Here is a 13,921-nt window from a genome sequence, read left to right on the forward strand (position 1 = left end):
ATCTGCACCATTGTCAGAATAACTGTAGATAACTGGGCGTTTTGACAGCTATAGTCCATAGAAAGTAGGAGGAAAAAAAAATAAAATTAACATGAATCATTGCAATAAAAGTTGAGTCGCCTCTTAAACTCATTCTACCCAGTAATAAGAAAGAGATTTTCTACCAATAAATTACTCTTGTCACCCACCTTGACTGATGCACTGCGTCAGGTGCCCAGATTTTCATTTTCTTTTGTCATTGGCTCCTCCAGGAAATACAACAGAGAGCTCTATGAGTTCTTGGTACTGTGATCAATTTTCATCATCATCATCATGGAGTAGGTCGCACAGCCTGTTCAAGAAACCATCTTGTCCACGCATGTCCAAAGTAGGTGGCTAGGAGCATTTCAGTCCGCTCTGCATTGTTGCCAGAATTCCCCTCCCCATATGACATCATACACTGTTGCCTGATTTCTGACAAAGGCCATCTGTTCCATTTATAAAATGGCAGGGAATTCAGATTTTGGTGGGAAATTAAAAAAAAGATAGGAAATTCAAAGACATCCCAATTGTGCTACAAGATTTTCCCCCCACACCTATGACATCACTTTGGAAGTAGGGCTGTCATTATTAGTATACCTTGGTGCGAAATTGAAAAATCCAGGACGATGGAAATACATCACTTGTGCTGAGTATAGAATTCAAGATGGTTGACCTGGAATACAAGTGCAGCCTCTATTGTTGCCAGACTTACTGCATATTCTCCTGGAGATAGAGGATGTCTCTTTCCCCTACAGGTCCACACCCGTACTTCTGGTAAAACGGGAAAGGTCACGCCCTCTCATCGCTGTACAAATTCTAGAACTTTGCAGGTGCAGTCCTGTCTGTTAGGCAATGGATGCCAATCTGAGGCTGAAGATGGTTTGCAAGCTTCCGGTTCTTTCAATTGCAACCAAGACTTTAACAAAATGGCATAGGCAATGTAAATCAGAACACTGAGAGGAGCTGTGGTCTAAATAATAATTGATTTATTCATTCTTAACATCACATGACAAAAGATGGCTAAAGAAACACCTCACAAACATTTTTATCTGACAAATGCTTCTAATAAAATGCGGTCAATGGTTAACAAAGTTATCAGCTGGGGATCACAAAGCCACACTAACCGGAACTAATCGCTTTATCCGACTACATAAGTGTGAATCTATGGAATGGCCCAAAAACTATGCCACTGTCCAGCATCTATATTCTACTATTCCATAAAGAAAAATATGGTTCCAAAACAACAGGATGCTGAGAAGCATATATTGGAACTCTATGCTGTAACAGTGAATACTTTACCCTTCTGCCAGTGAGGGTGGCACAACATGACGTTCTCGCTGAGTACAATCACGGACAGGAGCTACCTGTTATCAACGGGGCACGCCGGAAATAAGCAAGAATATGGTCTCATGTTCGGCTGATTTGGAATGCAGATACTTGCCTCTGAGCCTCTGAAACCCCCGTGGACTCCAGTGTGCAGGTGGACCTGTTTGCTGGCCTGCCAAAACCAATTTGACTCCGTGACACGACTATGCCTGGCGGAATATGTCAAAAGTTTAGACAGCCGGCTCAAATCAAATAAGTACAAGCATGCATAATTCATTGTGTGCGTGATGCAAGAAGCAGTACCTCTGATGGTTCAGATGGTGACTGGCACCTGCTCTAAGTGGCACACTAGCAAAGGACACAAGTCTCACCATATATGTAAAGACCTCCCATTTTTTAGTAGCGAAGCAGCAGTACAAGAGTGTTCTTCTCTTTCCCTACAGCTTTCCTCCGCAGCTCGGCAGCATAGCACATTTGCATGCTTAGACTACATCCACTTTAGCAGAAGCCAATCGCGAGGTGGAGTTCGGCATTCGAAGCTGGGAGACTGTCCCACTGCTCTGTGTATACAGATTTGACTAACCAGTGACTTTAAAAATTTATTTTGAGAAAAGGAAAAAAGATTCAGCTTCACGCCCCCTTTTCCCACGCGTTTACGCCATGTCATTGCTAAAAGCATGACGTGGATGGAACCACATCCCTCGATAAAAAGGTCGTTATCTACCCTGTTGCGCCCATTTCGAACTTTCCAAAGAACGACCATAAATTCGCTAAAAGTCTCTTGCCTTCACAAATATGTTTTGTAGCAGAGTCTGGACGCCTGGGTGCCATTGCCCTGTCCCACAGAATTCGCAGAAACTCTCAACTGTCTCATCCGCCCTAACAAGGGCCATACTCTGCTTTATTGCTAGTTGTCAGATCTTACAATGCCCGGCTCATAGTCAGCCTACCTGGATGTGGCTGCCGACAGACCAGCGCCATCCAACGTGTCTGCACATTGAGACCAGGGGGCTTGGCTGTCGGCAAATGTTTCCACCAGATTCCACAGAGAAAAGCTCCCCTTGGCTTTCAGCCACCATACGCTTTTACTGCAGTCAATTAACTCGGCACCCTCTTCCTTCAAACACAGGTAAGACCTACAGCTATGCCTTCACTAGAGCACACAAGAAAGAGCGTTAACTACTGCCAACCATTTCATCATACAAATGAAGTCAGATTGTATCGAATATAGCAACCAAGTAATAAAGATCACTTTCCCTACGAAAATTAAGCAGCATGACACTGAATCAAAAGTGAGAGTGCCTTGCAATCCCTCAGGTTTTCATCCTACAAGTAGGGACCAGTCAGCTAACCTACTTTCAGTGACATGAAAAACCACTTAATATGATTTCCCCCCTCAGCTATCATTCATTCAGATTACTTGTTCTAAGTATAGAATTCAAGATGACCACCAGGTTCTGCCTTGACGTTACTCACAATCTGCCCCAATTAAAGCCCAGCTGTTAAAAGTTGAAACAAATGGCAGCACCCAACTGATATTGTAGCTTCGACAGCTAAATTTGGAGCTTACTTGCAGTAAGTTTCATTCCACTCAGCATACTGCTAACATCTCTCATTGTAACACACTATCAGCTGGGAGGCGCACAACCGTCTACCCGTGACCGGTGGTCGCTTTCACGTTTAGCCACACAGGGCTGGATCAGACCGTAGGCACTGAGTCCCACTCTCCCTGGAGTTGCATCTCCATCTGCCAGTGACAGCTCCATGCACACAGGTGACCAAGAGCTATTGTTGAGTCAAATGCCGAGCATGAAGTGGAGGGCAGAAGTCCTGATCTTCGCCACTACTGTACTGTTTGCTGTTTGTGTTAGTGTTGCAACCACACATGACCCAAATTAAAATGACGCCAAATACGGAAAGTGCAGGAAACATACATTTACTTTAATCAATATTGCAGAATGATGGGGATTCAAAATTCGTCTTACTTTGAGATAACCTGTGACCCACACATATGTTCTGCAAGAAAACTGAAAATCAAGACATGTACAGTCGTGGACAAAACGAGCGAAACCCCTCGCCTTTTCGTTATGCTGATCCGCACAGCTTTGAAGTCTACTACACAGCATAACAGGCAAGGCGACGACGTGCTACCAACATGCTAGGCACAGACGTGAAACTGACAAACTATCTGAACTTTTTTAGACTGTTTTCAATAATTTGTAAGACTATATTAATGCTGATTAGTGTGTTAAACACAACACGTAAATGTAAGACAGAAATGAAAGAAGAAACGCTAATTGGTATGAACTGTACCAATAAAAATGAATTTCAACTTATCGCGATAACATAACTGCTTTAGTAAGACAAAGAACCCCAGATCGTTATGAATTAGCAAAATATTATGCGCATTCGGCCGCGATACGGTCTGTGTCAACGTTCAGACCAGTCATACTGGATTACCGTTGCTGACCTACCATGAAAGTGTGCAAATTTAGCAATGGGTGAAGATTCATAACGATTCAGTGCCACACTAAGTCAATTCCGTTATCGACAGAAGCGGGAAAAGTAGGGAGTAACATGTATTAAATTCTACAAGAGTGTCATATTGACATCCACAGGGCGCCAGTACAGAATAAAAATAGCGATAAAACGTATTGGGGGCGCGAGAATTTCTTAAAATTGTTTTACTGATATTCTACCTGCCTCCATAGAGATTAGAACCGAAAACAACCAGACCTTCCTTTCACTACGCTAGCAGACAACCCAGGCAAACAGCCCTCTATTATTACCCCAGACATGAATAAGCCGGCAATTTCTCAATGAAAATGGCAAAATGAACTGCAGGTTCTGTTGCGTAGAGCTTTCTGGGCTCAAAAACATGAATTTTCTACCTTTATGTCACCGCTTATGTGACATTCATTCGGGATGTTTATCGAAATAACAAAATACTGTTATTAGCGAGTAAATTTAGTAGGATAATTCTGCACCACCCCAGGAAATAAACGGCTACATAGCTGCCAAACGTATTCTACACTGTTTCGAATTCTCCACTAGACTCGCCACAGCCAGAAAACGTTCATTAGCCGAAGTGTTTCTTAAGCTAGCTAGCAATGGGAATGTTCGCACTTCTAAAACGCGGTGGCATTAATACTGGGATGTGAATTACCACGTGTATAGGCAAATGGATTTTATTTGAATTCCTGTAAACGTGATTTGGATCGAAAGCGTAGCTACGATTAATATGCTGATATATCGGCTGCAACTAGAACACTTTGAATAAAGAGTAGGGGGTGTTATTTATGCGGCCCTCATCTTCAGTAACTGTGGTAGCCATTTTCGTTGCTAGGATTTCGTGACGTAAATCGGTAAAAAAGGAATCCTGCTAGTCTCACCTTCTTGAGCGTCTATTTGTCTACCCAGCCCTTAAAACCCGTTTACCTCGAGGACGGGCAGACTTAATAAGCGGAAATGTATCGCACTTCTTGCGGTAACCGGTCCCTTGGTGGTGTAAAAAAGTGAGCTTCTATGTCAACGCAATCTAAAGAGACGGCCGTTTATGTTAAGAAAATTTACGTGAAAGGTCAAAAAATGGTTCCAAGAACTATGCGGCCAAACTGCTTATGTCATCAGCCCCTAGACCTAGAACTACTTAAACCTAGCTAGCCTAAGGACAACACAGACATCTATGCCCGAGGTAGGGCTGCAACCTGCGACTGAGGCAGCCGTGCGGTTCGCGACTGAAGCGCCTGGAACCGCTCGTCCACCGCACTCGACGAAACCCTCTTCACCTCATGTATAATGATAAAATATATACTGTCTAGTGAAGATAAACTGTATTCGCCAGCAACTCAGATCGTTTGATCACGGAAGTTTTATGAAGCTACATTCAAGCTTTGTTCGAAGTCGTCTGCAATATCTGTTTATAAACACCCTAGGAACGTCGTATGCGATATCCACTTCTGAAGATGCTGGCAGATACTGCAGTACCATAATAAGTAGGTAAGAATTTATTGTTATTGGTCCATGAATGACACATTATTTCAGTATCAATTTACGCGCCTAGGTGTTTGAATATGGCTGAAAATAATGAACAAAATGTAAATAAACAGCAAACAACCTCGATGTTTAAATCAAATGTAACTGATATGTCGCAATTACAACATAATTTCATTGTTACATCTACATTACTACATCTACAGGGTTTCTTTGCAATCCAGACTTACGTGCCTGGCAGAAGGTTCGGACTATTTCTGTACCGTCCCACTCATTAACATTGTGCGGGAAAAAGGACCACTTAAATCTTTTCTTACGAGCTTCGAATTACATTATTACTATGGTTTCTTCCTGTGTAAGTTCCCGAAGAAATAATGTTTTGGCATTCAGAACAGATGTTGGTGACTGCAATTTCGTGAAAAGATCTCGCGGCAACGAAAAACGCTTTTGTTTTCATGAATGTTACCCCAACTCGATTATCAAATCTGGGATTCTCTCTCCCCTATTTTCTGACATTACAAATAGTGCTACCGTTCCTTGGACGTTTTTGCGTGCACAGTCAATCACGTCTATCAAGTATATTCTAGCAGTGGACGGACAAACGTAGTGTAGGCATGTTTTCAGTTGGCCTGTTCAGTATTCTTAGTGTGCGGCCAATAAAACGCAGTCTTTCGTTTGCCTTCCCCATTGTTGTATGTTTTCGATCGTTCCAGTTTAAGTTTTACTGGGTACTGAGATGAACTGACAGTGCTTCAACTTGTGTTTTGTCATGTAACTGAAAGTTAATTATTGTTATAGGACGCACCTTTTGTGTTTAATGTATTCCTCATTCAACATAGTACACTCCTCGTACACCACACATAACTGTTTCAAAGTATTAAATTGTTACTGATGATACCAAGTTTCAGTGATCATCTAAACTTGCCTTTTGAAACAAAGTAAAATATTATAGCGAAATATGGCAACTAAAAAGCGGAGTATCCAAATAAACAAACATTCCCGGTTCAAGTAGCTGCAGGAGATCTACTACACAGTAACGTAAATTAGGAGCAAAGTCCATTTGTAGATCGTTATCAGGAAAACCAGCCATCATAATGCAAAATGCCATTACAAGAAAGAAAGTTTCCAAACATTTGAACGAGTAGTCGAGGGAAGTGGACACATTCTGTCTACTGAATCTCAACGCACGCCAATCACGAGGGAACACGCCAAGTGTCATACCCCGATCATGCTGAAACTTCACTCAGTGAAAGAGGGGACAAAATAAGCGAACACGTGTCTCGGGTTATCTGCTCACACTCTACCGCTTCTGAGAAAACGACGGTCAAAGTTTTCAACGCGCTGTTGCTATAGTGTAGATACCTCTAAGCGAGTAAAGTTTCAACTGAAGCGGCTACCATCGCGACTTCGGAACTTTGCGCTACGAGTTAGAAACCAGGTTTTTCCTTTTTTTCCCTCTTCAGTCTCTGAATTATCTACGAATGTTTATTCCAATTTCTGTTGAAACAATGTTGTCGTTATTCGTCAGTTAATTTACTGTGTAAAGAAAGAAGTTAAAAAGGGGACACATAGCGCGTAGTGGGACGCTCACTCTGTTGCAGAAACAATTCAGAAGTCAAGATAGCTTAAATACTGTTTACTGGATAACCGGTTTCAACACATTAAAGGTGCCATCATCGGATCTGAATGTAGATGAACATTTGTAAACCATTTGGATATAATGATACATGAAGCAGATCAGATGATTTTAGATCAGCTTGCCTCAATCGTTTTTTTTAACTCATTAATTACACATAAAGTTAATTGGCGAATAACTACAACATTATTTCAACATAAATTAGAAAAAAAAACATTCGTAGATAATTCTGATAGAGAGGCAGGAAAAAAATAATAATAAAAACCCAATATGGTCTCGAACACGGGAATCAAAGTTAAGAAGGAATGATGGTAGCGACTGAGCCACCGCTTCAATTGCGTTCTCGGCTGCAGAAGGTATCTACACTATAGCAACAGCGCGTTGATAACTTTGACTGTCGCTTTCTCGGAAACGGTCGAGTGTTTGCATATAAGCCGAACCACAGGTTCGCTTATTTTGTCCTCTCCTTCACTGAGCAAAGTTTCCGGACAATCAGCCTATGACACCTGGCGAGTTCCCCTCGTTAGTCGAGTCGCTTCTTACACCCTGCGAGAACTATGTATGCCTCAGAGTAAACTGCGCCACTTGGAAACACAGCGAGCGATGATAATTACGTTTTCCTTCTTATAAGACAATCTTCTACAGCTAAAATTCACGAAGTGTTCTTCAGGTTGCCTCTGATATTTCAGAAATGTTTCTTGCGTTAGGCCTGCCACATATGCAAAACGTAAACATTTCATTTCATCTAATATTTATGAGGATAAGACATGACACGAGTGGACCAGTCCCTTTTGAGAAAAATTACAGATTCTAAGTTGCTCCACTGTGTAATGACACGGGTACGGGCTAGCGATCTCTCGTTTGTGCCATCGATTTCCGTGTTACACATACTTGGCCACTGCGTTGTGGCTGCCGTCGTGGAGGAGGCAGTCTGTTTCCTGCTATCGTTGATTCCGCAGCAGATATTAACTGCGACGAATCATTCAGTCAACGCAAAATGGCCCATCTGGCTGAGGCAGACAAGGGCGCTATAATAGCACTCCATGCAGTGGCATCTTCAAATGGCTATATAGCAAGAACTATGGGTCTTCACAAGGCGACGGTAGCCAGGTGGATCAGACGAAAGGAAGAGAGTGGTAACCTGAATGGGAGGCCTCATGGCCGTCGCCGCAAAACAGCAGCAGCTCAGGATCAGCAGATACGCCGTTTCTGTGAGAACCGCCCATTTGTCAACGCACGTCAAATTCAGCAGACAATGTTAGTAGTAAGACCGTTACTCGTCGTCTAAGGGAAGGTGGACTGAGAGCAAGAAGCGCTGCTGTGGAAGAGACATTGACAGTTTCCCACAGAGCAGCTCGCCTTGCTTTTGCTGCTGAATATGTCGGCAAACCTCTCCAATTTTCGAGGTGAGTGATTTTCACGGACGAAAAAGATTTCTTTACGGCATCAACCGGAAAAGTACTTGTTTACCGACCTAAAGGTGCTAGGTATAATCGAAAATACACTCCTGGAAATGGAAAAAAGAACACATTGACACCGATGTGTCAGACCCACCATACTTGCTCCGGACACTGCGAGAGGGCTGTACAACCAATGATCACACACACGGCACAGCGGACACACCAGGAACCGCGGTGTTGGCCGTCGAATGGCGTTAGCTGCGCAGCATTTGTGCACCGCCGCCGTCAGTGTCAGCCAGTTTGCCGTCGCATACGGAGCTCCATCGCAGTCTTTAACGCTGGTAGCATGCCGCGACAGCGTGGACGTGAACCGTATGTGCAGTTGACGGACTTTGAGCGAGGGTGTATAGTGGGCATGCGGGAGGCCGGGTGGACGTACCGCCGAATTGCTCAACACGTGGGGCGTGAGGTCTCCACAGTACATCGATGTTGTCGCCAGTGGTCGGCGGAAGGTGCACGTGCCCGTCGACCTGGGACCCGGGACGCACGGATGCACGCCAAGACCGCAGGATCCTACGCAGTGCCGTAGGGGACCGCACCGCCACTTCCCAGCAAATTAGGGACACTGTTGCTCCTGGGGTATCGGCGAGGACCATTCGCAACCGTCTCCATGAAGCTGGGCTACGGTCCCGCACACCGTTAGGCCGTCTTCCCCTCCCGCCCCAACATCGTGCAGCCCTCCTCCAGTGGTGTCGCGACAGGCGTGAATGGAGGGACGAATGGAGACGTGTCGTCTTCAGCGATGAGAGTCGCTTCTGCCTTGGTGCCAATGATGGTCCTATGCGTGTTTGGCGCCGTGCAGGTGAGCGCCACAATCAGGACTTCACACGACCGAGGGACACAGGGCCAACACCCGGCATCATGGTGTGGGGAGCGATCTCCTACACTGGCCGTACACCTCTGGTGATCGTCGAGGGGACACTGAATAGTGCACGGTACATCCAAACCGTCATCGAACCCATCGTTCTACCATTCCTAGACCGGCAAGGGAACTTGCTGTTCCAACAGGACAATGCACGTCTGCATGTATCCCGTGCCACCCAACGTGCTCTAGAAGGTGTAAGTCAACTACCCTGGCCAGCAAGATCTCCGGATCTGTCCCCCATTGAGCATGTTTGGGATTGGATGAAGCGTCGTCTCACGCGGTCTGCACGTCCAGCACGAACGCTGGTCCAACTGAGGCGCCAGGTGGAAATGGCATGGCAAGCCGTTCCACAGGACTACATCCAGCATCTCTACGATCGTCTCCATGGGAGAAAAGCAGCCTGCATTGCTGCGAAAGGTGGATATACACTGTACTAGTGCCGACATTGTGCATGCTCTGTTGCCTGTGTCTATGTGCCTGTGGTTCTGTCAGTGTGATCATGTGATGTATCTGACCCCAGGAACGTGTCAATAAAGTTTCCCCTTCCTGAGACAATGAATTCACGGTGTTATTATTTCAATTTCCAGGAGTGTATATTTACAGTTGCCGAAGGAGTGGTAGGGAGTCGGTAACGGTATGAGCATGGATATCGGCCGAAGGCTGTGGGCTCCTGTGGGAAGTGGAAGGAAGATTCGATGCGCGCAGTTACACATCACTTCTGGAGAACGTGATGTTGCTTTCTGTGACAGCAAGGTTTTGGCGATGATCACATCATTTTCCAACAAGATCGCTCGCCTATTCATATGGCACGTGTGGTTAAGAGGTGGTTCGACGACCATAGTAATATTACTCTAATGGAATGGCCACCAAAAGGAGCTGACATGAATCCCATTGAGAATATTTGGGCAGAAATGGTCAGAGTAATACGAGAAAAGGGGCAGACACCGTCGACTCGCCGGCAGCTTTCTGATGTGATTCATGACGCTTGGAATGAGTTACTTGAATCTCCTAGTTACGTGGCTCGAGTTGTGGGCTCAATGCCCAACAGATCTCGAGCTGTTGTGGAAGCCGAAGGAGGCTATACGTGATACTAAGCAGCATCATCAGAGGTGTGTGTGTGTGTGTGTGTGTGTGTGTGTGTGTGTGTGTGTGTATTTTTTTTTCCAGCCCTTCACCAATCAGCTGCAACAGATGTTTAAGGTTTTTTTACTTTTTTTTACAGACTCACCTTATATATTCATGCAGTCTCTAAAAATATATGACACACGTGTATATGCAAGAAGGGTACAAAACAATGCAGCACAAATGAAAAATATTAAGGAGAAGCTCGCGGATGAAGGCGTAATTGTAGAACAAAGGATGGGCTAGAAGGAAAGGTAAGGAGGCCCGAAAAAGCAGAGAAAAATCAAATACCCAATAGACTTTGAGTCGTTGTCGCCGCAGAGGACGGTTGGTATATGCGATTCGGAGCAACAGTAGAAGAATAGTTTTATTTACTGATTTTTGAGGCTTTATTCTGTGACGGCTAAACAGTGCTGCACCATGAGACCCACTGTTTGTCCACATGTGGCTAAACATCAGAGATGTAAAAAAAATTGAGAGGTGCCGAAGTTCTCTGGAATAGTAACGTGTTTTACACAAGAAGAAGACTTTTAGTTCATTTCATTTTAACCATTCACACTATGCTTTGACGTTCTAATCTTTGATTTCATTTTCTTATTATGTATCTTTTCTTCAGTGAAAGTGAACGGTAGTAAGTTTCAAGATATGAAGAATAACTGGAAGTTTTTAATTTGTGGAATAGCGTATTTAACAGTAAATATTTTCAACAAATCTGTAGTTATAGGACATATTAAGAATCAAGTCAAAAATGGCATTGTGGAAAGGTCAGGTTGGTTTCTAAAGGGTAACTACGGTCAAATAGTAAATACGAAATTATGGGTAACAAGTGTTGTTGATAGTGAGGAGCCATAATCGATATGCCATTATTCTGTAATTGTACTTCTGAAGTTTATCGTCAATCGTAGGACTGAAACCCATACTCTCTTTTACGTAAAGAATGTAACCTTCAAAATTTATTTAGCAGCGCAGAATATTAAATCACAGTTTATAGATCAGGAACCTAATCCAACTGCCTTTAATTTCATTCTCACGGATGACATTGAGACAGTAAATAACAAGAGAAATAACAAAACTCTCACAATCAATATAGAGAATTCAAGTATCCAGTGGATTCAAAAGTTTGCTATAATAGCGAATAATTGCTTTTACTGACGCCTTCATGCCTACGTTTTTTGTCAGACAATGTTTGAAACTAGGACTAGCAAGATAAACAAAGCCTGAAGAGTCACAATTTTTCCACAAATTGTCAAATTGGAAGTCGAAGAGCCAGTTACATAAATTACGATGACAACAAACGTTTTTCAAGTAAACTAATCACACGAGGCACCCAACGCATTTATTGTGTGTTACATGCACAGTATGTAAACTGGCAACGCCACCAACACACAATACCACTAACAAGGGAACCTCCCTATCGTATTCCGCCTCAGATTTAGTTATAAGTTGGCACAGTGGATAGGCCTTGAAAAACTGAACACAGATCAATCGAGAAAACAGGAAGAAGTTGTGTGGAACTATGAAAAAATAAGCAAAATATACAAACTGAGTAGTCCAAGCGCAAGATAGGCAACATCAAGGAGTATCTGAGCGCAGGAGTACCATGTGTGGCGTCGCAACTAGTGCGAGCGCACAGTTTTCTATCAAATATTTACTGTGAAATGTAGACAGACTGTAAAGTAGCCATCAGATTAGCATATGTGCTGTAGCGGGCAGATTACCGGTGTCCGTTCGTCTGACGTCACGACCATATGGCATGTCTGTACCGTGAGAATGTAAGACCTGTGCGCTAACTAGCCGCGTGTATAACGTGGAACTTTCATCTTTAATAACTTCTAACTGAGGAACCTGAGGAAATTAAAAGTTAATATACTAGTTTCTGTTATGAATAAAAATAAGTCATCCAAATTTGAGCTTTGAAACCTGCATATTTTGGAAATTAGAAAAATCTTACAGAAAACGCAAATTTCTACAATTTTCGAGTCTAAATAAATACCATTATGTATAGATCACCTTCAGTGACCATCCAACTATGAAACAAAATCACCTTCCGTGCTTTTGTATTTATTTTGAGAATTTTACTTTTAGAAATTCACCTATAACTTTGTTAAAACCATAAATGTTTTGAATTTTTGTGAACAGTTATTTTATATGAGTAGGTGAGAGTGAATGAGTGTGCCTGAGTGAATGAAAGAGGGACATTCGCCATTCTTTGCAAGTGTATAAAATCTAGGTTGGAACTCGCAAGTGTTCAGACGATGTAACCGTGGGAACAGAGTCGCCAGTGGTTCCCCATCTTAGTGAATGTCGGATGTCCAAGAGTGTATGGTATTGTACAAGCAGCCAGAACGTTCGCGAGTATTTAAATAATTTCTGGAAATAAAGTAAAGTCTAGTTTTCCTTTCGGTTTGTTAAATTATACAGTAAATTTTGTGTAACAAGAAATCATGACGTAAATGATTCAGAAGTCATGACTGGTGCGTGCTAGATTTTGGCGCGAGGCGCACCCAAAGAGTTAATTCTGATTGGCTGTGTGATGTGTGAGCCAATGAGATGCCAGGACGGTTAGCAGACAAGGAGAGGGAGTCGCGAAGGAACTGTGATCGAGAAGAGACATGCTTGATGTGTCCTCGCGAATAATGTGTAAAATGAAGTCATAAAACGGCTTCATCGGTTCGGTACTGTGCGATTTGAGACTGGAAGAGTCCAGTAACGCGTAGTGTGAGTTTGAGCGAGTTGTGACTTTTCGTTCCGCGAAAGACGCGAGTAACTTTAATAATTAAAAGCGTGGCGGTACTTCGTAAACTTTTACTAAGTGCTTATGGCGAGCATTAACGTTAAAAAACGAACTATTATTGAACATCGACTGCAAACGTGTATGTTAGAAAATCGTCTGTGTTGCAGTTAAGTAAATTCCGTAACTTTGAAAGCTAATTCTGGCGGGGTTTGAGTGTGGATAGAATTGTGAACTGAACTTTCTTCAAACGTAGATTAGCGGGCTGATGATCAGGCTTAAAGACAATAAAGAGCTTAAATAGAATTATCAACTTCGCGTTCTCGTTTGAGTAAACAATTACTACCATTCCAATAACTCAATTTATTTAGGAAGATTGCTCATAGATTGTATTTCAGCAAACATGTATCGCGGCCTCCGGTGAGCGGCTATTAAATTGCAGTTTCTTCAACACTGCTTTTCTGCAATTTTTCCAGTAGCTGCTATCAGGAGAGGCGAGTGCAGCAACTACCTAAGAAACGAGGTAGGTGGATTTTTCTTACAGGGAAAGGAAACTGCGCGATAAGAGCCTGACCCGTCGCAAGTGGTGCATCGGCCGGGAAATAAAAATAGTAAATTCCAGTGAATTTCAAAAAAAGCAGTAGTGACAATTACCGGACAATACAGAAGTGCTCGCCATGTGTAGGAACTGTGTAGCGTACAAATTGATATCGCCACGTGAATAGGAAGGACAGTGAAAGTGTCCGTGAACTGTAATGTGTTGTACG

Source organism: Schistocerca gregaria, chromosome 6 (assembly GCF_023897955.1).
Source record: "Schistocerca gregaria isolate iqSchGreg1 chromosome 6, iqSchGreg1.2, whole genome shotgun sequence".
Taxonomy (NCBI): Eukaryota; Metazoa; Arthropoda; class Insecta; order Orthoptera; family Acrididae; genus Schistocerca; species Schistocerca gregaria.